Below are 25,577 nucleotides of genomic sequence, written 5' to 3' on the forward strand. Positions count from 1 at the left end.
GAATCTACTCTGTAGGGATCAACATGGATTCCGGAAACAGCGATCGAGTGAGACCCAACTCGCTTTATTTATTCATGAGACCCAGAAAATATTAGATACAGGTTCCCAGGTAGATGCCATTTTCCTTGACTTCCGGAAGGCGTTCGATACAGTTCCGCACTGTCGCCTGATAAAGTAAGAGCCTACGGAATATCAGATCAGCTGTGTGGCTCGATTGAAGAGTTTTTAGCAAACAGAAAACAGCATGTTGTTATTAATGGAGAGACGTCTACAGACGTTAAAGTAACCTCTGCCGTGCCACAGGGGAGTGTTATGGGACCATTGCTTTTCACAATATATATAAATGACCTAGTAGATAGTGTCGGAAGTTCCATGCGGGTTTTCGCGGATGATGCTGTAATATACAGAGAAGTTGCAGCATTAGAAAATTGTAGCGAAATGCAGGAAGATCTGCAGCGGGTAGGCACTTGGCGCAGGGAGTGGCAACTAACACTTAACATAGACAAATGTAATGTATTGCGAATACATTGAAAGAAGGATCCTTTATTGTATGATTATATGATAGCGGAACAAACACTAGTAGCAGTTACTTCTGTAAAATATCTGGGAGTATGCGTGCGGAACGATTTGAAGTGGAATGATCATATAAAATTTATTATTGGTAAGGCGGGTACCAGGTTGAGATTCATTGGGAGAGTCCTTAGAAAATCTAGTCCATCAACAAAGGAGGTGGCTTACAAAACACTCGTTCGACCTATACTTGAGTATTGCTCATCAGTGTGGGATCCGTACCAGATCGGGTTGACGGAGGTGATACAGAAGATCCAAAGAAGAGCGGCGCGTTTCGTCACAGGGTTATTTGGTACCCGTGATAGCGTTACGGAGATGTTTAGCAAACTCAAGTGGCAGACTCTGCAAGAGAGGCGCTCTGCATCGCGGTGTAGCTTGCTCGCCAGGTTTCGAGAGGGTGCGTTTCTGGATGAGGTATCGAATATATTGCTTCCCCCTACTTACACCTCCCGAGGAGATCACGAATGTAAAATTAGAGAGATTCGAGCGCGCACGGAGGATTTAAGACAGTCGTTCTTCCCGCGAACCATACGCGACTGGAATAGAAAAGGCAGGTAATGACAGTGGCACGTAAAGTGCCCTCCGCCACACACCGTTGTGTGGCTTGCGGAGTATAAATGTAGATGTAGAAGGATCCCACACCGCGCAGCAATATTCTAACAGAGGACGAACGAGTGTAGTGGAAGCTGTCTCTTTAGTGGACTTGTTGCATCTTCTAAGTGTCCTGCCAATGAAACGCAACCTTTGCCTTGCCTTCCCCACACTATATTCTACGTGGTCTTTCCAACTGAAGTTGTTCGTAATTTTAATTGTACTATTTATCGAGTAATCGAATTCCAAAGGATTTCTTTTGGAACTGATGTGGATCACCTCACACTTTTCGTTATTTAGCGTCAACTGTCACCTGCCACACCATACAGCAATCTTTTCTAAATCTCTTTGCAAATGATACTGGTCTTCGGATGACCTTACTAGACGGTAAATTGCAGCACCATCTGCGAACAACCTAAGAGAACTGCTCAGATTGTCACCCAGGTCATTTATATAGATCAGGAATAGCAGAGGTCCCAGGATGCTTCCCTGCGGAACACCTGCTATCACTTCAGTTTTACTCGATGATTTGCCGTCTATTACTACGAACTGCGATCTTCCTGACAGGAAATCACGAATCCAGTCGCACTACTGAGACGATACCCCATAGGCCCGCAGCTTGATTAGAAGTCGCTTGTGAGGAACGGTGTCAAAAGCTTTCCGGAAATCTAGAAATACGGAATCAACATGAGATCCCCTGTCGATAGCGGCCATTACTTCGTGCGAATAAAGAGCTAGCTGTGTTGCACAAGAACGATGTTTTCTGAAACCATGCTGATTACGTATCAATAGATCGTTCCCTTCGAGGTGATTCATAATGTTTGAATACAGCATATGCTCCAAATCCCTACTGCAAACCGACGTCAATGATATAGGTCTGTAGTTCGATGGATTCCTCCTACTACCCTTCTTAAACACTGGTGCATGCTGCACAATTTTCCAATCTGTAGGTACAGATCTATCGGTGAGCGAGCGGTTGTATATGTACTCCACGACAATACTGGACATCAAATGAACTTATCATCAACTGTATCTGTATGGAACTCTTGTCAGTTGCTGAGATGTGACAATGAAGGTGCTACAAATCTTCTTCACACGACCTCCAAAAAGGCGCTTTACTGACGATATATTAGTGTGTGTGTGTGTGTGTGTGTGTGTGTGTGTGTGTGTGTGTGTGTGTGTGGGTGGGTATGTGTGTGTGTCAACACGCTAATAACGTTAGTTGACTCTCAATTAGCAAGCTTAGCGCGATAACATTTATAGTTTTCCTGACTATCGTTTCGAGTGTGTGCGTACTTCTTATGGGTATATGGCTCTTTATGACAGGGAGAGCGTGTCAGCCGCTGACAGTAACTAACAAGAGATCTTGTGTAACGAGGCTCTGGTGCAATTCGTTTTATTTGTACGCGCATAAAGCGGGATTTCACGCCTGTACGTACCTTAGCTCTTGCTGCATCCGTGTCTGTAACAGTGTGTACTTGATTTCATCATTAGCCGTTTCTCATCGAGCTTTGCGAGTTGCGGCTGTCCCCCCAACTTCATTTGCAGTTCCTGCAGACGCATCAATCAGCGCTCTAATGGAACCCATGACTCTCCCGCGATGTCCTTCGCGACATCATCACTTGCTAAATTGCTGTACCACCTTAAAATAGCCTTGTCCGGTTTCAACCTCATAGACGCTATCGAACAAGTAAGGAAAATTTATGTTAGTATTTCATGGAGCAGTTTGTTCGGGGGAATGAATATGTAAAGAGCTTGCTTGAACTACCACAATCTCGATTTTGGTTGGGTCTTGAACTTAAATAAATAAAATAATTCTCACTTGTAATTTTGAAACTCTCTCTTTCTGTGAATATAGTTTCCTCGTCAAATACATGAACTCTATCACAGCCAACCCTTGTCTCCTCTTTTCTTTCTCTTCAACATATTAGGAATTCTGATCTTTCTCCCCCTTCCCCTCTCCACCCCACCCCCCTGCCAACCAGGTGCCAGGAAATACCACGCTTCCGTTTAGTGCGACTGAATGCATCTGCCTGCATGGTCTCAAATCTACCAATGGTAGGAAAAGAAATGTGTTGTTGCCTCATAAGGCAATATCACGTGTATCACCACAATGGAAATGCGTGACAGTGAGTGCAATCTCCTGTCGTCCCCAATACTGCATCTTAACAAACACGGAAGCTGGCCTCAGTCAACCTAGACTGCTATTTGAAAATCATAGCTTTGTAATTGCGAATGCAATAAATCTGCATGATATATCAGCTGGAATGACGACACCTGGTTATCTAATCTTAAAATGTAATTATGACAAATTAAAATTGTCAAATGTTTCTTTTGAAGTTAAGGAACCTGCTTTATCCAATCTTAAAAATTTTACTGCGATATATTAAAATAACAAGACACACGAAGTGATTTGTTGAACTATGTTTTTATACCGAAGAAAAACTTGAACACACCTTTCTTAAACATAACACAGGTCAACAGATTTTCACTTAAAAATTGCACAAACTTGACATGAGCGTTAATATATTTCAGGTGTGCTAAATCCGAACCTGCCAACCATTTCCTTGTATCACGTCAGAATTTTCTGTCAAAACAGAGATAAATGTAAGACTTAACACACAAATGAAGTGGTTTTAAGACAAATTTCTCTTATGATGTTTTGAGTAAAATAATAATGCACCCACTACAAGAAATGACTAAATATTGCATAATTGTCAATTTTAGCTATCTAAATTGTCAATTTTAGCTATCTCTTACAAGCCATACGTTTATAAATAAAAATTAACGTGCTGTAAATTAGGAAACTGTACACGAAACCATCATAGCATACTTGTCACAGTACCTACACTGAGGTTTTATAAACAACTTGTTGTCATAAGACGGTCGAATTAGTTAAGCAAAGACGTAAAATATCAGTACTCAATGTGATCTTTTTTTCTGCATGTGAAGGTTCTTCTAGGGATGTCCCTCTTCGTCACACAACAGCAGTGTATCTTGTTTATAATTCCTCGAGATCTTAACGGAATCTCTCCCCACGGTCTTCACTGTAGCCCCAAGATTCTCGGGAAAGTAGTCCGAGTGAGACCTCGAAACTCATGTTACATCAAAGTTTCTGAATCCAGTATTTTGATTACCAAGATTTAGTTTCGTGCGTCCTGAGTATTAGCTACAAACTTCGTAGCAACGTCTGGGAATGTTTGCCACGCTAACAACTTTTTCGAATTCGTTTTACTTTCAAAAGTGTCATCACGAACAGCTTCCTGATCCTGGACTGTAAATATAAATTCTTTCAACTTTGTGTCGCTTAAACGTGAGAATTTTTCACTAATATAAAAGAAGCAATTCCCTTTCTCGTCGAAGGCCTTGACAAATTGTTTCACTAGCCCTAACTTAAAATGGAGAGGAGGTAAGAGGACATCGCAGGCGTCAACAGGACTCTTCTTCTTAATGTTTTTGAACCAACATTCCATTGTCTTTGGAGCCATTTCTTCTTTATCCAATGCTGTGCCTTTTCCCGACCCTCCCACCCGCAAATGAAACTCTGATATTTTGTGTAATGTAACTGTTTACCCAGAAAGAGTGAAATAGCTTTGGTATCTCCACACACTTTCCACTTGTTTTTCATATTTTGTCTTAGTCAGCAGTAGTTCCAGATTTTCGTAACACTCTTTGTGAATCACTGAGTAACCAACTGGAAGTGAAGTACACAAATTCCCATTATGCAGGAGGACACTCTTCAAACTGCGTTTACGCGCACCAGTGAAAAGTCTTTATTCAGTAGGGTGGTAACTAGGTAGTTCCAGAATAAGCATCACTTGCTGGATGGTGTTAAAAATACTAGTTTTTCTTCTGAGTAATATGGAGCAAATACTAGTTCTCGTTTTGTGTGCCAACTGTATGAAGTCTCTGCACAGAGAGAATTTCCTTCATTAAGCCTGGAACCCAATACTTCTGCAGATCCCTTTGAGAGCCCAAGATCACGAAATAGACGACTCAGTTTTGCTTGAGTCAAAGATCTGGGGATATTGGAGGCATCTTCTGATCAGTAGTCTCTACGTGCTTCACTGCTGTAGATTTCTGAGTCAGATGCAGATTCGGAAAAATTACCGTCTCTTCGCAACAGCCGGCCGAAGTGGCCGTGCGGTTAAAGGCGCTGCAGTCTGGAACCACAAGACCGCTACGGTCGCAGGTTCGAATCCTGCCTCGGGCATGGATGTTTGTGATGTCCTTAGGTTAGTTAGGTTTAACTAGTTCTAAGTTCTAGGGGACTAATGACCTCAGCAGTTGAGTCCCATAGTGCTCAGAGCCAGAGTCTTCGCAACAGGTATATATGGACCATGGGGCGTGGGCAGAATAGCAGACGCAATGTTTGGCCATGTCCTGCCGTGCCTGTTTCTTGTATTATACCCTGTCAGACTGCCGGAGCAAAAATAACAGTGTGGTCCACGGTTACTTTGTTCGCGCCATGTGATGGGCGCCCTAAATGGCGAAGTTCCATCGCTCCACTGTCGAAGTTGTTCGGTACCCGTCCTGGATACCTTATTTGGAGCCCACGATTCGTCCTGGTCACCAATCGGTACCCAAAATAAGCATAAAATGCTTTCTTTAAAAACGTAGTTACTTTCCGCCGCTACTCCGTAGGAGCAAACTATCTGCCTCTTGAGCCGTAAATAAAGCAGGTTGCACTTCGGTTCACTGATGGACTACTGGGAAAATGCAACCAGTATACAAAAAAGGCTGCTTACAGAACAGTCGTGCGACCCATCCTTAATATCGATTAACTGTGTGGGACCCATACAGGGTATACGGACCGTATACAAAAATCACATATAGTTTGTTTGACTCAAGGGACGTCGTCACGGAGATCTTGAAATACTTGAACGGGCAGGCACCTGAAGGAAGACCGCATCTGCCCCAGAAAATGCTACTTACAAAGTTTCAGTTCACTAGCATCAAGTGAGGAATCTTGCAATGAACTACAACACCTAGGATCTCAAAGACAAGATCAGGCTGATTAAAGCACGTACAGAGGGATTTAACCATTTTTCCGTCGCTCCATATACGAATGGTACGCGAAAAACCGGAACGTACCTAACCCACATCGCTAATTAGTCCTATTCACCAATTAGAGCAAAGAAGCGGTCTCAGAGATTCAACTCATGGCGGACGGAGACCTAGTAGGGCACGGGCAGCGACAATTCTTCAGTCCGGCGGCGTCCGAGTTTTGTTCATGCTGTATGTAAAAATTCGTAGCTGACATTGCACCTCCCGATCCCTATCGGTAGCCGTATTCACTGCACAATGAACGGTCTGTGCTTTGTCCTACCACGTAGTTTTCGAAATCTAAATTGTCTGTACTCCACACAAGGGCTTTGCATTTTGCTGCCCTGTGTTGAGTCCCACACTGTTGTCAGCTGCTGCCTGTATCTTTCTTGGCCAGTTACTCGTGCTCTACATAGATTTGACATAGGTGAATTTTTATGATATCGATGTTTTCAATGTCGCGGAAGAAGAAATCGCCGTTTCCAGTTCAGAAGAGGAAGCTAATGACTGTCATATTAATCCTGAATCATCAGGTAAGTGTCGAAAAATAAAATAAAATGTTGTGGAGCGTTTGGAATATTATACCGCCTAAGTGAATATTTGTTAAACAACTCCGTTAGTAAAAAGTGTCATGAAAAATCGCACCCAAGAAGCGTCTGCAAAGCGTGTTCCGATGTCAGAGTCAGAAGGGAAAAACACCCCGACAAGAAACATATTAGTGGTGTCCAAATTGTGCTGTAGCTCGTTGTAGGCCTGACTGTTTTAAAACGTATCACTCCCAGTCCGATTACACTGGACGACACTGATTTCATTGCATTGAACTTCTGTACTTTCTAGGGTGAAACGTACCAGCAGAGTCCATATTTGAATTCAGAAAACTCCTATCACGTTCCCTCAAAAAATCACAATTTACGAATTTCTATTAAATGCAGTTTTCTGAAAACCCTTGTTTTACAGCGCTTGCAAATTTATGTTTATTTTTAATTCTAATTGTGTGTGATCTTTTGCCTTAGGTTTGATAAGATTGATCGACGCTGAAGTGGTGAGTTCCAGTGATTAATTCAAAATGTCGCATCGAGCGTGCAAAAACACTCTTGAGATCATTCCATTTCACATTCCTACTTGGTGTAATACCTAAGTATTTATATGAACTGGCTGATTCCATTTGTAACTCAATGATATTAAAATCACAGGAGACTAAGTTTTTCGTCTTGTGAGACGCAAAGATTTTCTTTTATGAAGATTTACTGCAAGTTGACAGCGTTCGTAAGTCTTTACAGCATACATTCATTGAGTTTGCTTTCTCACAAAGATATGTGGCGAATGTATCGTTGGACGCTCGCGTTTTCTAAATTCTCTGAGGTGAAAGTTGCGCTATGGTTCAGCAATCGTTGGCGGCAGCTTTGCGGCTGTGGCTGAATGGGAAAGCTGCGTCACTTTATATCCGGAATCGCTCGCAGTGGTGAGAATCGCACACAACACGATGCCGTTGACCGGTAGGCAGTTGCAAGTATCATTCATGGGCTGGCTTTACTTTCTTCATTTTCCTACTTCCCTGCACTCACACCGCAATTTGGTTTTTAATCAATCATTACTTGCTAAATCCTGTTCAGTGGAGCATAAGCTGTTAAACTCACTGCAAAATGATCTAGGCCAGAAGGGGTAGAGGAGAAATCAGTGGGCATCTAGTCGTGCTGCAGTTAGATCTCTTCAGTTTAAATTTGACTCTAAAAATCTGATCGGCTGCTGAAATGAAGGAGATTCAGATTGTCATAAATCCTTTATTGTGCTGACGCGATTCGGGCTAAGCCCATCATCGAAGCGCCTTGTAAAACATACAAAAAACCATACAAATAATAGTACATACAATGACATATCGTTTCCACTTGGAAACGAGTAAAGCAGCTAAACAAGAGGAAACACATACAACTTCTTACAAAAGAAGTGAAAGTGGACGTATAATGACGTTCACACAAAAGTGAAAATCAACATTTGTGGCCGAATACAGTAAGTGGCGTAGATCAGTCGAAACAAAAACATGAAATGAAGTTGGTTCACTAAGGAGCCATAATGAAAGCACAGAATACATAAGCTGAGCGCCCTCTATATAGTACGAAGCGTCATAGTTTAAGAAATAAAATCAAACAAAAACAGTTTTTATGTTTTGCCATTTTTCTTTAAAATTATGAAATGTCGGCATTTAAAAACGGCCATCTGAAACTTTCTAATTTCTCTTGAGAGAAATACGCCACAGCAAAACTTACGATACTCCCATTAAAAGACCACATGATTGACTATAGCTTTGAGTGCACGAAGCCTAAAAGCAAATTTATACGTAATTTCACAATATTTAGATTGTGGCCTGAATAGAAACCAGTATACAACAAAGCAGATGAAGGTTAAAATATAATTAAAACGTATTTGTTTTTTTATACACTGTTGCATCGAGGAAGAAATCGAAAAACCGTTTTCGACAGCTCCCTACCTGCTCATTTATCAAAAGATTCATATCCTCTTGATAGCTCACGTACATTTCAAACTCCTGCAAAATATCTAGGATTATGACTTTACTACCATAGTGCAGGATAGGTAAGTCATCCTTAATGTTTCTTAAGCAGTGCTTGAATTCTCTTGGATGGTCCCCTAATGCATTACCATTACTATGCTTATCCATGCTCACGATTCCTGAAATTAAAATCCCTCCCAGTCTGTCCATTGCAACGTTTCGCACGCGAGCCACAATCTTGTAGACCCCTGCTCTGCTAAACTTATTAATCGCTGGTTCCAAGCTTTGTCGCAATATTTTGTCCAATTTATTATTTGTCCGGAAACACACTGTAGCGTTGACATTACCGAATGCATTAGCTGTTTTATCTGACACAGGATCATGGTAAGAGAGTGAGATATACTTTCTCATAATCGGCACTCCAATAATCCCAGATTCCTCTCCAACTTTCATAAAACCGCTTTCTTGATTTTTTCGTATTTCTTCTTCAGTGAAACCATTTGCTATAACCACGTTAATAATCAAATTTGTCTCCTTCTGAATAACCTCCTTAGTGGGGCCTAATTTTTGTACACGATAAAACATTGAATTCAAAAATGGGACTTTTGTACCGGTGGGTGACATGAATCCTTTGCAGTGATCAAATCAGTGGGTGACGGCTTACGATATATATCAGTCTTCAGTTTCTGTTCAGTTCGAATAATTTGCAAGTCCAGAAAATTAATTTTACCCTCTACTTCTGTTTCCATCCTTAATTCCATATTTTTATGCAATGCATTAAATGTATTTAAAAGCTCATGAAAATCAGCGTCGTCGCCTGTGATCTTTTCAGACCGATGACGCACGTTGCTTGAGCAGCGTTTTCCATTTGTTCTTAGGCCATCTGCTGCAAAGATAGACTTAAAACTACATGTACATGTTCTGTATATCTGCATGTACATGTATATTCCGCAAGGCACTGTCTAGTATCTGGCAGAGAGTACATAGTACCGATACGAGGTGTGGCTAGAAAAAAACCGGACTAGTACTGGTGAAACAATAAAACGAATGCAATAAGGCTGAAAGTCGCGTGGCCTGTCACGTGACTCTCGCTCCGCCTACTGCTCGAGTTTCATCTGCCTCCTGCACGCAGTCTGCCCGTGGCGTCTGTTTTAAGTAGTTGACGTTTTGTCTGTGCGTCGGAAAATGTTCAGTGTACAGAAAGAACAGCGTGTTAACATCAAATTTTGTTTCAAACTAGGAAAATCTTCAAGTGAAACGTTTGTAATGTTACAACAAGTGTACGGCGATGATTGTTTATCGCGAACACAAGTGTTTGAGTGGTTTAAACGATTTAAAGATGGCCGCGAAGACACCAGTGATGACACTCGCACTGGCAGACCATTGTCAGCAAAAACTGATGCAAACATTGAAAAAATCGGTAAACTTGTTCGACACTTTCCTTGTCAACTCCTGTTAACTCAGACACTGCTCTGATTGTTAAACGGCGATCTTGTCGAACAAGTTTACCGATTTTTTCAATGTTTGCATCAGTTTTTGCTGACAATGGTCTGCCAGTGCGAGTGTCATCACTGGTGTCTTCGCGGCCATCTTTAAATCGTTTAAACCACTCAAACACTTGTGTTCGCGATAAACGATCATCGCCGTACACTTGTTGTAACATTACAAACGTTTCACTTGCAGATTTTCCTAGTTTGAAACAAAATTCGATGTTAACACGCTGTTCTTTCTGTACACTCAACATTTTCCGACGCACAGACAAAACGTCAACTACTTAAGACAGACGCCACGTGCAGACTGAGTGCAGGAGGCAGATGAAACTCGAGCAGTAGGCGGAGCGAGAGTCACGTGACAGGCCACGCGACTTCCAGCCTTATTGCATTCGTTTTATTGTTTCACCAGTACTAGTCCAGTTTTTTTCTAGCCACACCTCGTATAATGGATTTTGTATCCTATTCCTTTTGCCTATTCAGACAGAAAAAATTTACAGTATGCAGGCTTATGTATCCACCGTAATCTCTTTTCAATTTGCCTCATGATCTCTACGTGAAGCATATGGTGAAGACAGCATGATCGTCTGACATTTTTTAAAGTAAAAAACGGTTTGAGGATGCGTAACTGTTACAATGTGCCGGACCGGTACTCGAACTCAGGACAATTGAGCTACCCAAGCATGACTCACGCCCCATCCTCACAGCTTTCCTTCTGCCAGTACCTCGTCTCCTACCTGGTTAGAGCATTTGCCGACGAAAGGCAAAGGTCTGCAGTTAGAGTACCGGTCCGGCACACAGTTTTAATCTGCCAGGAAGTTTCATATCAGCGCACACTCCGCTGTAGAGTGAAAATTTCATTCTATTGCAATGTATTTTTTTTAGCTGTGGTTGACCTATGTAAAAATAGCATTTTTTTGTCGATATGGTCTTCCAGTATGGAAAAGCACTGCCTACAAACAGCCTCACCCCCTCGCAGAGTAACTCACGCTACATTCGGGGATCTGTATGTTATAAACATCAAAATACCGGAGAGGGGCACTACTGGATAGGCTTGTGGTTTGTTTTATGTTCATGGCTGATTGCCTTTGTTAGTACGCACACTTCTCACGCTAGCAGAGTCCAACTTCTCGTACGTTACGTGTGGCAGCTCTGTAGACGCTGGGCGAGCAAGAAAATTGCCAGCGTGCGTTGTATACTGTACCTGATTACGTGCAATGACGTGAAGTAGCTATTCGGAATACGTGTGAAGGTTATGTGGCGAAATAAGCTTTTTGATTATTCATAATTTCCGATATAATGGTGCTTACTGCGTTGTTAAGCAAACTCAGCAAAATAATACAGCGTACATATTTGCTTTTACCGCGTAACATTTCAGCAAATAGATGGGCATTTGCTTCCATTGGTGGAGAACAATCAATATATTTCATAGAGGCATGAGTTGCACAAAACAGCAATTTCATCTCCATACAACCCGCATTCTCTATTACTGGGCAAACTACCTAGTATCGCTATCCTCTACCTCCACTCATCTTTTGCGCGTCCCTCCTTTTAGCGTTTTCATCGAGTGAAGGTACTTACTGTATTTCCTCAAGGAATTCCTGAAGAATACATCCCATCTTACTAGCATAAGAGAATGTGCCATGTAGTAGACATATAAATTACTGTGGGGAGACACTATGCAAAGTGCTTTACAGCCAGCTTTGAAAATCACTTTCACATACAGTTGTATAATTTAATTATTTAGTCACTTCAGTGTTTCATTTGGTGCTCGTGTACACATCTACGAAAGGTCCGCGAAAGAACTGAAACAGGCGTTTTAGAAATAAAAATGGAAACACTATCAAGAATAGTTCAGTATTTCCATGTTCGATGGGTCATAATTTTGAATCAGGTTTACGATTATAGTACATTTCCTCTGTGAAAAATATACTACATGCTGATGTTTTACATCACTGCCCTAAGCAACATATTCTCCATATAGTGCCTCATACATAAATATTAACTACCTTCTCTCTGTCCCCCTGACGCACGCCCGCACGCACCCACCCACCCACACACACACACACACACACACACACACACACACACACACACACACACACAAATAAATACGAATTATATTGTTACACATTCAGAATTCTTCTATGGAGCAGAAGCAATTTTAAATCGGTGTTTCAAGTCAATTTTATCATCCATACAATTCTTTACATCAGTGGGAGAGTGGTTGAAGATTTTTGTGTGTGAATGTCTTACTAATGCTGAATCTAAGATAGAGCAAGTGTTTCCTCATTCTAGTATTAAATTTATTAACATAACTGTGGTTTCGAAATTGCGTTTGATTGTTGACAACAAACTTCACACATGAGTGAATGTACTGAGAGACTGTTTTCAGTATGCGCGATTGTTTGAAGAGCTTACTGGAAGAGGTTCTGGAGTAGACATCACATAGTATCCTTATTACACACTTCTACAGGGTGTCCGAAAATTCACGTCATAAACTTCTACGACATGTTGAGGGAAGTGAGTACATAATATTCTGAATGGGGAACCCGTATCCTGAAACGTTTCGTTACATTCGTCGACCATGTGCGGTCAGATGTTTAACTCTCACACTTCTGCCTGAGGAATTGAATTAGGCGCGACGCAGTACAACTGTTAGGTAACAGTTCGAGAGGAATCGTAAGTAAACATCCATTTATCACTTAAGTATAGTTTTTTTGTATTAACACTTAATCATCACGTTTTTACATTATTCCAAAACAAAAACTAACTCAGCATGCTGTACGTACAAAACAATACTGATGCATCAGATGTGGCGGCCACCAATGTTGTTACAGACATCGAACCAACGAAGCGTGTTCTGGTACAGACTCAAATTGTCACCTGGCGTCTCTTCAGCTTCTAGTGCAGCTGCCAGAACACGTGCCAGCAGATCTTCGTCTGAGTCTACGGGAGTCTTGTAAATTAAACTTGCTTACGACCCCACAAGAAATAGTCCACAAGAGTTAAATGCGGTGATCGCGTGCGTTCCTGAGATTGTGTCACCTCAGCCTATCCATCTTTCACCATATAATCTGTTCAGGTGTCTCCAAACCGCGCCTGAGAAGTGAGTTGGTGCATATTCATGCTGAAGCCACATATCCTCACAGACATTCAGTGGCGCAGTATCCAGTATCCTAGAACGGATCTAGTATGTTTTGTAGGAAGATCAAGTACACACGAACACTTAGCTTCAGTGGAAGGAGGTATGGGTTCAATCAAATAACCGTCCAGATTACTCACCCACACGTTAATACCAAACAGGTACTGAAATCACTGAAGACGCGTGACGCGAGGGCTTTCGTCATCCATGACATGGCTGTTTTGCAAGTTCAGAACACATTCCCTAGTGAGCTTATATTCATCTGCGAACAGCACTCGATTTGGAAACAGGGGTATCTCGATGCAGTGGTGTTGGAACCACGTGCATTAGGCAACGTGTTGTGGAAAGTCGGATAGACACTTAGCGTGTACCCAATATACGTTGTAAGTGGTCGTCCCGTCTAGCCCATTGCATAGCAGGACAAGCAACTCTGAGACTTCGACGTGTCACACATCTGAATTGAAACTGTCTTATAACGGAAACGGTACGTTTCAAGAAATGGGTTCCTATTGAGAGTATTATGTACTCACTCTCCTCTACAAGTCCTAGATGTTTGCAACGGGAATTTCCGAACACTCCGCATACAACCAATACTTTCTTCCTCAGCGACGTGTTGCCCCAGAAAATGATTCAATATTATTAGTAAGTAAAAATTGGAATAATAAAACAGATGGTAGTTTCATCTCAAAAATCTGACAGTGTTCGTAACGCATAAGGTGCAGTGCTTACACGGTAAGATCTGTAACAAACGGTTCAAGTACTTACCAAACTGTTCAAGTACTTACCATTATAAACATTTAAAAATTAAAATTTTCTATGTCATTCACTAATTTGCTATTATCCTTAATTTCTAATCGTGTGGTCACGCCTGGTGCAGTACAGATGGCGTGTATTGCGTCTTATCTAATTTCAGTGACAGACCATTTGCAGAGAACCAGTTATTAGCTTCGAAGAAAATTTTATCTACGTGTTCACATCTTGAAATTTTTCCATTAGGCTTGATTATATTACGTGCGCTGTTAGCAAAACACAATTTTTTCTGCTTGTTTCATATGCAATATTAGATCAAGAGAGGATCCCAAATAACGATCTCTGTACTACAACCGAAGTGATTGTTCATCATTCTGTGAAAAAGTGTAAAGGTATTGTAAAAATATAATGATTTTTCAACTTATTTAACAGTAATCGTCTTACACTTCAAACAGTTCTCTTAATCATTTCAGTAGAATGCCGTAATGATTTACTGAAGAATGCGAAATAAAAAATGTCAAGACATAATATCTTCCATATGCAGGTCCAGTCTGAACTCGTGATCTGCCAATGGTGATCAATGCGGACGGGACTTAAAAGCTAACGTTTCTTGTTTCCAACGAGGAAGATGGCGCAGTCGCGAGACACTGTAGTCGCGTTCAGGACCCCGTCTGGTCATCCGACAGATTTCTCAAGATTTCCCTAAACCGTTCAAAGCAAATTCCGCAATTGTTCTTAATCCAACACTATCCTTTCCAAATACAACTTGTTCTGTTTCTTCACTGAAGAGCCAAACAAAGTGGTACACCGGCCTAATATCGTGCAGGGTCCCCGCGAGCACGCAAAAGTACCGCAACACGACATGGGATAGACTCGACTAATAGCTGAAATAGTGCTGGACGGAACTGGCACCATAAGTGCTGCAGGGGTGTCCATAAATCCGTAAGAGTAAGAGTGGGTGGAGATCTCTTCTGAACAGCACGTTGTAAGGCATCACAGATATGCGCAATAATGTTCATGTCTGGGGAGCTTGGTAATCATTGGAAGTGTTTAAACTCAGAAGAGTGTTCCTGGAGCCACTCTGTAGCAATTTTGGACGTGTGGGGCGTCGCATTGTCCTGCTGGAATTGCCAGAGTCCGTTGGAATGCAGAACGGACATGAATGGGTACAGGTGATAAGACTGCATGCCTACGTATGTGTCACCTGCCAGAGTCGTATCTAGACGAGTTGGGGGTCCCATATCATTCCAACTGCACACGCCCCGCATCATTACAGAGCCTCCATCAGCTTGAACTGTCACCTGCTGACATGCAGAGTCCATGGACTCATGAGGTTGTCTCCATATCCGTAAACTTCCATCCTCTCGATACAATTTGAAACGAGACTCGTCCGACCAGGCAACTTGTTTCCAGTCCAACGTCGGTGCTGACAGGAGCAGGGGTGGCTCAAGGCTTTGTGTCGTCATCAATGGTACACGAGTGGGCCTTCCGCTCCGAAAGCCCATATCGATGATGTTTCACTGAATGGTTCTTACGCTGACACTTGTTGACGGTCCAGGATTGAAATCTGCATCAATTTGCAGAAGGGCTGTGCTTCTGTCATGTTGAACGATTCTCTTCAGTCGTCGTTGGACCCGTTCTTGCAGGATCTTTTGCCGGCGGCAGCGATGTCGGAGATGTGATGTTTTACCGAATTCTCGATATTCTGGGTACACTCGTGCAATGGTCGTACCGGAAAAATCCCACTTCAATGCTACCTCGGAGATGCCGTGTCGCATCGCTCGTGCACCCATAACAACACCACGCTCACCCACTTAAATCTTGATAACCTGGCACTGTAGCAGCAATAACCGTTCTAAGAAATCCACCAGACACTTTTCGTCTTATATAGGCTTTGCCGATCGAAGCGCCGTATTCTGCCTGTTTTCATGTCTTGTATATGAATACGCATGCCTATACCAGTTCCTTTGGTGCTTCAGTGTACTAATCTCGTCGTCAACCAACGATAAACCGTAAGTTTTCCTACCTTTTCCTCTCTGATGCTATATTATTCAGTGGAACATAAAGGATGTTGTTAACTTAAGAAAGGAAAGAGTATTAGAATTTAATGTTTCCTAGCTGTAACTATATGGGGAACTATCTCAGCTGCTTATGGATGATGGGTGGAAAAAATCGCAAAAATTTAAAGCCACACAGACTTGAGATTTTACTAATTCGAAATTCGCGATAATTGGGACTGGTTTTTTGTTGCTAAGTGAAACGCCGCCTTTCTGTACAGGGTATTATTCGCTTCGAAGCTTATTTACTGTAAAATGTCGAACGCAAACCTCCCTTCATATTCGCTTCATCTGTGGACGATAGGCACGCGACAAATTCAAAGCCTGTCCATGGTTCGCTTACAAACTGAGGAGGATACACTGGACCAGACACAAGGCGTCTTAAATGAAGGAGAGGAAACCAATCAGATAAGCAAAAGTATAGGTAAGAGACGAATTTTCAAAAACTTTCAAACGTAAGAGAAATCTTGGACACAATCGTTAGCTTTGTTGGCATTATTCCGGATTTCCACAATCCTACACTGAAAGATATGCGGAAGGAAGTGTTGAAAGACAAGGACCACTTTTTTGAAACCTCGTAATTCCCACCCACTGCGACGCTTAAGTTTGAAATTTTGCTCAAAAAAGCGTACAACCTTTCTTTGTAACGCTGAAAAATCGTGGTGCCATGTGACGTCACCGTCTGGCTAGACGACAGTTTAAACAGCAAGTAGTCGAAACATGCGGGACAAAGGACAGAGCTCAGAAGTTCATGCGACGTGTAGCGTGGGTTAATGGTGTCTCACCGACACCGAACTTCACCAAAATTCTGGAAAATGCCACCGTGTGCGTATCACACGATGGGAAGGTCGTGACAGGTCGTCATACACAAATGTCACCCCTTCTTTTGATGCCCCTGCGATGGAGGTTACAACCGCGACTCACAGCGTTCAAACAACACAGGTTTCTTACGAGTAGCTGAGGAAAACATTCCAGACTCACCGCCGTTCAGGATCGGCACGAAAAGGCGTCAACAGACGCTATAAAGTGTGATATTTGATTCTTTTGCTCAGTGCATATAAAAATGGAAGCATTAAGTCCATACATATCATGATTGTGTGTGTGTGTGTGTGTGTGTGTGTGTGTGTGTGTGTGTGTGTGTGTGTGTGTGTGTGCGTGTGTTTTGTGCACTCACCTGACGTATTTATCCCTGTGAATATACCTGAAAAAAGGATTTAATGTTTTTCAATAATATGTGAAAAACGTTTGACATTTTTTTATGACAAGTGCATGGAGTGAAAAGGACAAAGAAATAAGCACGATTTATCATCTGTGTAGACAATGACTAAAGAAGACAATATATACTCTGTTAATTTTCATTTGTCTGATAAAAGGGAAGACAATGTAATTTTTCGAGTAGTGCCGCTGACCTAGAAAGACGCACTCTTTCTACACTCCATATTAAGATGTATGTGACATGTGCAATAACTGTTAATTTATCTAAATCTTTCCAGAATACAAAGAGGTATTTGTTGCTATTGGAACCATTTTTATTTTTAGAAGAAGGGTGTCCTTCCCTGCAGTTATTAAAAGTTTTACTAGTTACGATCATACGCTATTGCTGTCCTCCATTACGGTTGGTACAACTATTTTTGTTAATTACGACTCTTCTAGCCCCGATATTTTTGATATAAGATATTTAGTTTATGTATTTATGAAAATATTAAAGTGGCTCAGTCATCATTTTCATTATCTGATGCAAATTTTACTGTACTGGCCGCAAATGTCGAGTACGTAGGTGCCATCACAGAGAAAGCAATAATTAAATATGATCCTCGTAATTAAAATTGACAGACCAGTGTGCTACTAATAAACATATATACATAGATACGAACCCAAAAGCTTCAGTTCCTGAGATGAAGAGAGATCATGCTCATATGTTGTTTTTGCTTCGGTGTGCAAAACCGTATCTTCACAATAATGCATCTTCAATAAATGGAAATAATTGTAAACAGCTATTTAGCAAGGCGAAGTGTGGGGTGTAATAAATTTGTGTTAATATTTTTATAGCTTACCAGACTGTACGAAGATCTGTGAGAAAAATAACTAACAACTATCTGTTTAAAAGACAATTTCATACAACACGTTACAATTAAATTGTGTTCCACATCCCCTCCTAAACCACTGGACCGATTACAACCAAACTTGGTAGACATGTTACTTACAGTGACGCGGCGATCGCTCTGAGGGCAAGAACTACCTACCTATCAAACGCGGGCCTGGTGTAAAAGAAGCTTAGCTAGCGACGCGTGAATTCCCAGACTTTATCCAACCAGTATTTGTGAATGAAAGTACTTAACGACTTCCAACAAACTTTACACACAATTTCAAATCTTTACGAAATTTTTTGTCGCAGTGAACCCCCACAAAATGGTGAAAGGAAAACTCTTTTTCTCTACTACATTTCCGCTGTTCATGGAGTAAAAGTACCGCATTTGGTATGACGTTATAATTTATTACTTAATTATGAACTGCACTCGCGACACATTTTTACACACAGTATGCACTTGTAGCACTGAATGTAAATGTAAGAGAATACCATTGCACGCCACACAGTTCAGAAGATACGACGTCATAAACAGATGCATGAAAAACCGCGATACCCCGCATGAACTTTAAATTTGTTACTTCGTTGCTACTAACTCCAGTCGCAATACATTTTGCAGACAGTATCCACATATACTGCAGAATGTACCTATAAGAACACAGTTCAGGAGGCACCACATCATAAACATTAAGCACAATGTCAGACACTGCCTGATACAGCCTTGGAGGTGAAGCTATAAACAAACACATGAGCAACGACGGGTCTCTCCTCCAGCAGCTGATAAATTTCGTACCATTCTACAGTAAATGTGGCAATAAATTTCCAGTACAGTACAGCGTTAATTTTTGAATACAGACAGTAATATATATGTGCAGTAATGTACATACCAACTTGTTTAATGAAGCCTTTGGAAATGTATAGTAGCTTCAACTTATTTAATCTTATTTCTCATACGTAAATAATTACATTTACATTAAATAGAGTATACAGTATTCCATATAGTATTAGATTTCATCTAATTTTTATATAACCACTACAAAAACTGTACGTTATATTCATAATAACACCACCACATGAAAATTCTAGAAAACATTTCTGTAATTCGGACTTTCAATAATTCATGCTCGTACTCACAGTAATTAGAGCGAATCAGTGAAGTTTCATTGTGTGTTTAAGGAACTGTACCGAAATTAACTACATAAACATCTGCGTTTATTCATCGTGCTCTACCACATGTGGTGAATGTTTCATTTCTTCTCAGAATCATTTACCGTCCGTCGGTAGTTATGGTTGGAAACTCGTCAATATCTCTCTGTGTAATCTCTGGTTTGCCTAATTTAACCGTAGTGATCATTGCACGAGCTGTACGTTAGTGACGTAACACGTTTCCTAATTATCACTGCAGCGCGCGCTCTCAGAATTTTGACTGTTGCCTTCTCTGCAACCCCCAAAGACTTTCGCGTACCGTCAACACCAAACATCTGTGAGTATTTCAGTGTCGCCTTCTCGCTGAGTAAATTGCCGCGTGCGAAAACGCGTATATTTGCTGTTTTAACTCTATGTCTTCCCTTAATCCAACTTCACAAGGTCCCTGACCGATGAATAGACCCCTAGCATTGTTGAAACAACTGGTTTATATTCAATTTCTTTCGTCAGTCGCTATAACGTCTTGATATTCTTCCAACAAATTTCAGTTAGTCACCTATTTTCTCCACAGTCATGTTTATATTAATGATTCCACGGTATATCACTCCTAGATATTTAATCATGTGGGCGACAAAAGTGGGTATTTCCCTCTTTTATGTATATTACATCGTATTTAGTTATGCTGTCAGGTGCCCGCCTTTGCACGACGCGCAAATGATCTGTTTTTATTATTTTTTATTTCATTTTTTAACAGTTTTCCAACATCTCGATTTCGGTTGCTGGTAGCGTCACAGAGATGTAAACGTCGCATGTTAGTTCATTTAAAAACAGGGTTTTTCATAGTCTTTGTGACAGACATCTTAGAGTAATAGGTCACGTCATGGGGAACAAATTTGGTTAGAGGGCAACCCGCCACCGAGCGATTCTAGGCGCTTCAGTCTGGAACCGCGCTGCTGCTACAGTCGCAGATTCGAATCCTGCCTCGGGCTTGGATGTGTGTGGTGTCAAAAATGGTTCAAATGGCTCTGAGCACTATGGGACTCAACTGCTGTGGTTATCAGTCCCCTAGAACTTAGAACTACTTAAACCTAACTAACCTAAGGACATCACACACACCCATGCCCGAGGCAGGATTCGAACCTGCGACCGTAGCAGCAGCGCGGCTCCGGACTGGAGCGCCTAGAACCGCACGACCACCGCGGCCGGCCCGTGTGTGGTGTCCTTAAGTTAGTTAGGTTTAAGTAGTTCTAAGTTCTAGGGGACTGATGACCTCCGATATTAAGTCCCATAGTGCTCAGAGTCATTTGAACTTTTTTTTTGGAGGAAAAACGCGTGGAGAGCTACATCAAACCAGTCTCTGGACTGAAGACCACAACAACAACAACAGTGGAAAAACGTTCATTGACTCTACGCAGTAACGGTCGGCACCCTTAAGAAATCGTCGGCCCTGGGAGGAAGAGATTTCACCACACTAGTGGCTCTAGTAAACCAGGTGTAAAGCATAATGCCAACCCCAGTAAACTAACAGAGTATTTTAGACAAGACAGTCGCAAGAATGAGTGTCTCTAATCGGAGAAAGGTGTTTTAGAATTTAATCACACACTTCATATTTGTTCGGACTACCGCATTCCACGCGATGCAGATGACTGGATGATAGGCAACACACATTGCATACAAAGTCCTCAGAGTGAAGTTTTCGTTTCAAGAGGGACACCGAGGGCAGCTATGCTTCTCATAACGTCTTCTCGTTAAAAAGTACACAGTGTGCTGAATCTACAATAGCGCAATGGTTCCCAATTTCCGTAAATACGTATTTTCTTTGTTAAAGACGTTGCACAGCCATATTGAAAGCTTTCAAACTGTCCAGGAACCTAGTATCAACATCAGCAACGTTACAGTTTTCTAGATGCTCACCAGAATCTCCAGACGTAAATCCAATCAAAACGGCTTCAGTATTAACGGTTGAAGACCGGTAGATTCGTCAGGAACGTAACTGGAAGGGTTTTTGAAAATGTGATATTGTCACACCCAATGACACTAGGATATTTACAACTTCCTCTTTTCCTGTACCTCTCGACCCAGAACAGCTCTCGACAATGAGGTCGCGCTTTCCTGATACAGTTACGAAAAACGACGTAAATTATTTTTAGTTTCTGAATTTAATTTTTGCTACCTTTGTGTTCGTCATTGCTTCACAATGACAGTTCCCAATTCCCATATAAAATGGATATTTTAATTTTTATTTTAAAATTATATTTCGATATGTATTTCAAAAAATAATGAAAACGTAGTTCTGCTTCAGTTGAGTATCTCACATTTAATTTCACCTTAACCAAATGAATAATTTGAGCGTTTCTTGACCCTACCGAACTAGTACAATCGTATCAAATACATGGAACAGTCACCTGATTTCTGGGAAAGAATTAAGCCACTGGTCACCTCTAAGACTTGTTTACTCTGAACCATTATAGCTTTGGGAGTTTGTAACTACAGGGTGGAGCAAATGAAAGTGGCTCAGACGAGTTGATACGATTGGTCGTGAATGTATGCATATAACAACACCCTGTGATGTGCACACCACGTTTACGCCCGCCACGTGATCCACAAAGAAACTTAGACCTCATTTGCATATTCTTAACGAAATGGTTCAAATGGCTCTGAGCACTATGGGGCTTAACATCTGAGGTCATAGGTCCCCTAGAACTTAGAACTACTTAAACCTAACTAGCCTAAGGACATCACACACATCCATGCCCGAGGCAGGATTCGAACCTGCGACCGTAGCGGTCGCGCGGTTCCAGACTGAAGCGCCTAGAACCGCTCGGCCACTCCGGCCGGCATAATCTTAACACCTGACAGAGAAGTTGGCAGAGGTCAGACTGGTCGCGGCCCTAGCTGTCCACCCAGATCAACTGATTTGTCATTGTGCGATTACTTTGTGTGGGGAGCCCTCGAGTTTAAGATTTTTCCAGTAACCTTCATAGTCTTCATGAACTGCAGCAGAACATTTCGAATGAGACTGCAGCAATTTCAGGAGTCCAGCTTCGATTTGCCTTCAGCAATTTGCTGACCACGACATAAAAGTGCCAAGAGACGAATGATGGTCACTCTCAACATCTTCTATAGTCAAGTTACTACTGTATTTCCTTCTCTCTGCTGTATTTCCTTATACCCTGGAACTCGGTCAGCCGCGGTACTTTTATTTTCCCCCAACCTGTAATACGTCCTCTGGTTTTCATATGGTATTAAAAATTTAAAATGTTGCTTAGTCTCACAAATAAAAATTCGTGGCTATTCTACAGTGAACACGCACAATAGTTTGATGTAATTTATGCAGAGGATGCCGAAAGCGTTCAATAAGTAGCCATTGGAGATAGACCGTGGGATGACAATTTTTTTTTGTTTATATTTTTAAGTTTCGACGTGTGCGAAGCTTTCTCAGTCTTCCACCTGACTATACTGGAGGCCATAAGTGCAAACACACACTTTATAAATGAAAGATTTCAACAGTCGAAGGCGGCAATAATCTCTTAAAAATTATGTTCCCGTGACACGCTCTCCATTACACTGTGATATTGCGGGATTTCAATAAGCACGTAAGTGAAAAACTAAATGAGAACGTGCTAGTAGAGACAAGAATCGTCACACATTAGGGGAAAATGCTGTGACGAACTTGTTTGTCCCTAACACCTTTTCTAAAACAACTCAAGTAAAGAGCGAATGTGGAGATGACTAGACGGCACTTAAACTGGCTATATTGCCTCAAACATTATAGAAATTGCACAGAATTTAACAACGGTAAATCAATTAAAAGTGGTTATAGACACACAAACTGCATTAGTTTTGGTCATATATTACTGTTTTCTCCTACCTACTAATGGAAGAAGGCAAAAGAGTAAGTTCCCCGTGGACCTTGCAGCAGAAGACAACGACTAGGTGGTCAGCAAAAAGAAATAAACGCAAGAGTGAAAGTAGCGTCTAGTGCTTTTGGTAATCTACGTAGGGTTTTCAAAACTAACCATCTGACATGTCTCAAAGGGGATGTTTTCAGTCTGTGTGCATTTCCCGCTTTCATCAATTCCTCTGAAACATGGACTTAAACAATAGAACCGTACGAAACCTGAGAGTTACGCAGACAGTATAGGGAGAATGCATAATTATCAGGAGAGACTGCAAAACGATCAGGCGGGTCAGGAAAATAGCTGAAATGGAAAGTGTACGTAGGATGCTAACGAAAATTCGATGTAGGTCACCAGAAAATGTAGCCAGACGAATGTGCGAATGAAAGACGAAGGAATTACTTTGTTAGAAATGCTAGTACAGGGCGATAGAAAATAAACAGTTGCAACATGTATGTGAGTATCAGAGGACTGTAAAGTCTTGAGGTGAACTTCATCGAGTAGTGGACGATAATCAGCTGTGAAATGATGATAGCTCACCTGGTACCTGACAACCCCTCCCAACTAGAAAAATAGGTCACCGGAAATTCAGGGAGAATATGTCAGTAGTCAACGATCCAAACCAATGCTTTTTATTGGGTACATTCTGCTCATTTACAAAAATGGTGTTCACAAGTGAGCAAAGCTGACACGTACGTGACTGTTGGTTAAAAATTACTGAGTTTGATGAAGCTTCTTTGCACCCCCGCTCTCAAAAACTATGGTTTTACCTATTGATTAACATCGAATCCAACGCAAATCGCAAATAGAAATTCCTGCGCTCTTGAATAAGTGCGTGGATTATATGAAATCATAGCACCATTCATACATTGACCGCCACACTTTAGAATCTGTTGTTTGACTGAGAAAGTTCAGCTACCTAGGAGACACAGGAGCTATGAGGATTACTGCGGTGTTGACAGCACTGTCGGTGAATAACGGGTGTGTACGTTCGAATCTCGGTCTGGAATCTAACATGCACTCCTCACATTTTCTCGGAGCGTCGCTGTGTGCTACTTACAAGGACTAAAGGAAGATTAGTGCGTACGCCGCCGCATTCTCCAATCCCCACTTGTACACGAGAAACGTAGACGTAAACAAATGCCGCTATGACTCTTGGAGTTTTCCTGCGACAGGATCATTAATTACACGTGTGCACCTTCACTGACCGTGAAAACTACACGTGCGACTCATTAAAGAAGTGAATTACTGCTCAGAATATTCATTACTTCAAAGAAACGTACGTATCAGTTTGCGGAATCGTCATTGCAGAGAGCCGTAAAAGAAACCGTTGCTTTCAGAAGAATAGACACTAAACATGATTCACCAGACAGTATACTTTTAGTGGGAGATGCCACCAACAAGGGAACGCATTGCTGTACATACAGTGAATTTACATCTTTCCGACAACTAGACTCAGCTGTTCAAGGTAAAAATACGTACTGCACGAGATACTTTGAAATTGAGGAGGAATGGAATCAGACATTATCATCCTTTCTCCATCAACAGCTTTCCCACTACCACGTGTTGTGGGAACTCAACAAATCCTACTTTCTTTCTTTCCACATCAGCTCCACTCGAAGCCTATACCGCTGGAGGATAAAAAATATGAAAAAACATACTCAACAGATTACCTTTCCTAACACGGTGTAGGAAAGCTGTTGACCTTTAAAACAGATTCCAGTCGTATCGGAATGGAGGAATAAGGTTCTGCATGCTTTTCAGTGGGTTCTTGCGTCATTCTCCCTACGAAATAATGGCAAGATTTGGCAATTGGCAACCTACGTTCTCAATTATTTGCTGGATGTATTCCAGTCTCTGTCTTCCTCGACGGTTTTTACCCTCTGCAGTTCCCTCCAGTACCATGGAAGTTATTCCCTGATGTCCTGACAGATGTCCTACCAACTGTCACTCTTGTCAGTGTTTTCCATACATTCCTTTCTTCGCCGATTGTACTGAGAACACTAAACATTCTGCGTGGTGTCTGTTTGTTCTATATCGTGTCTCCCTACCACTTTCGCGCAACGACGCTCTGAGCGTGTTGTTTTAGGGAATTGACTAGTTTGAACCTGCGACCTGTTGCTGGTAAGGAGACGTCAGACCACACATGACATGTAGAATTAAGAAGAGTTCAGTGAGACTAGCGATGATATAACCAAATACTTAATTATTTCAGCGTCAGCTCCACTGCACTCCCTGTAAAGGAATCTTAATACTAACTAAATTTAGTGGAAGGGGTTCAAGGCTTTCCT

This window comes from Schistocerca nitens, chromosome 6 (assembly GCF_023898315.1).
Source record: "Schistocerca nitens isolate TAMUIC-IGC-003100 chromosome 6, iqSchNite1.1, whole genome shotgun sequence".
Taxonomy (NCBI): Eukaryota; Metazoa; Arthropoda; class Insecta; order Orthoptera; family Acrididae; genus Schistocerca; species Schistocerca nitens.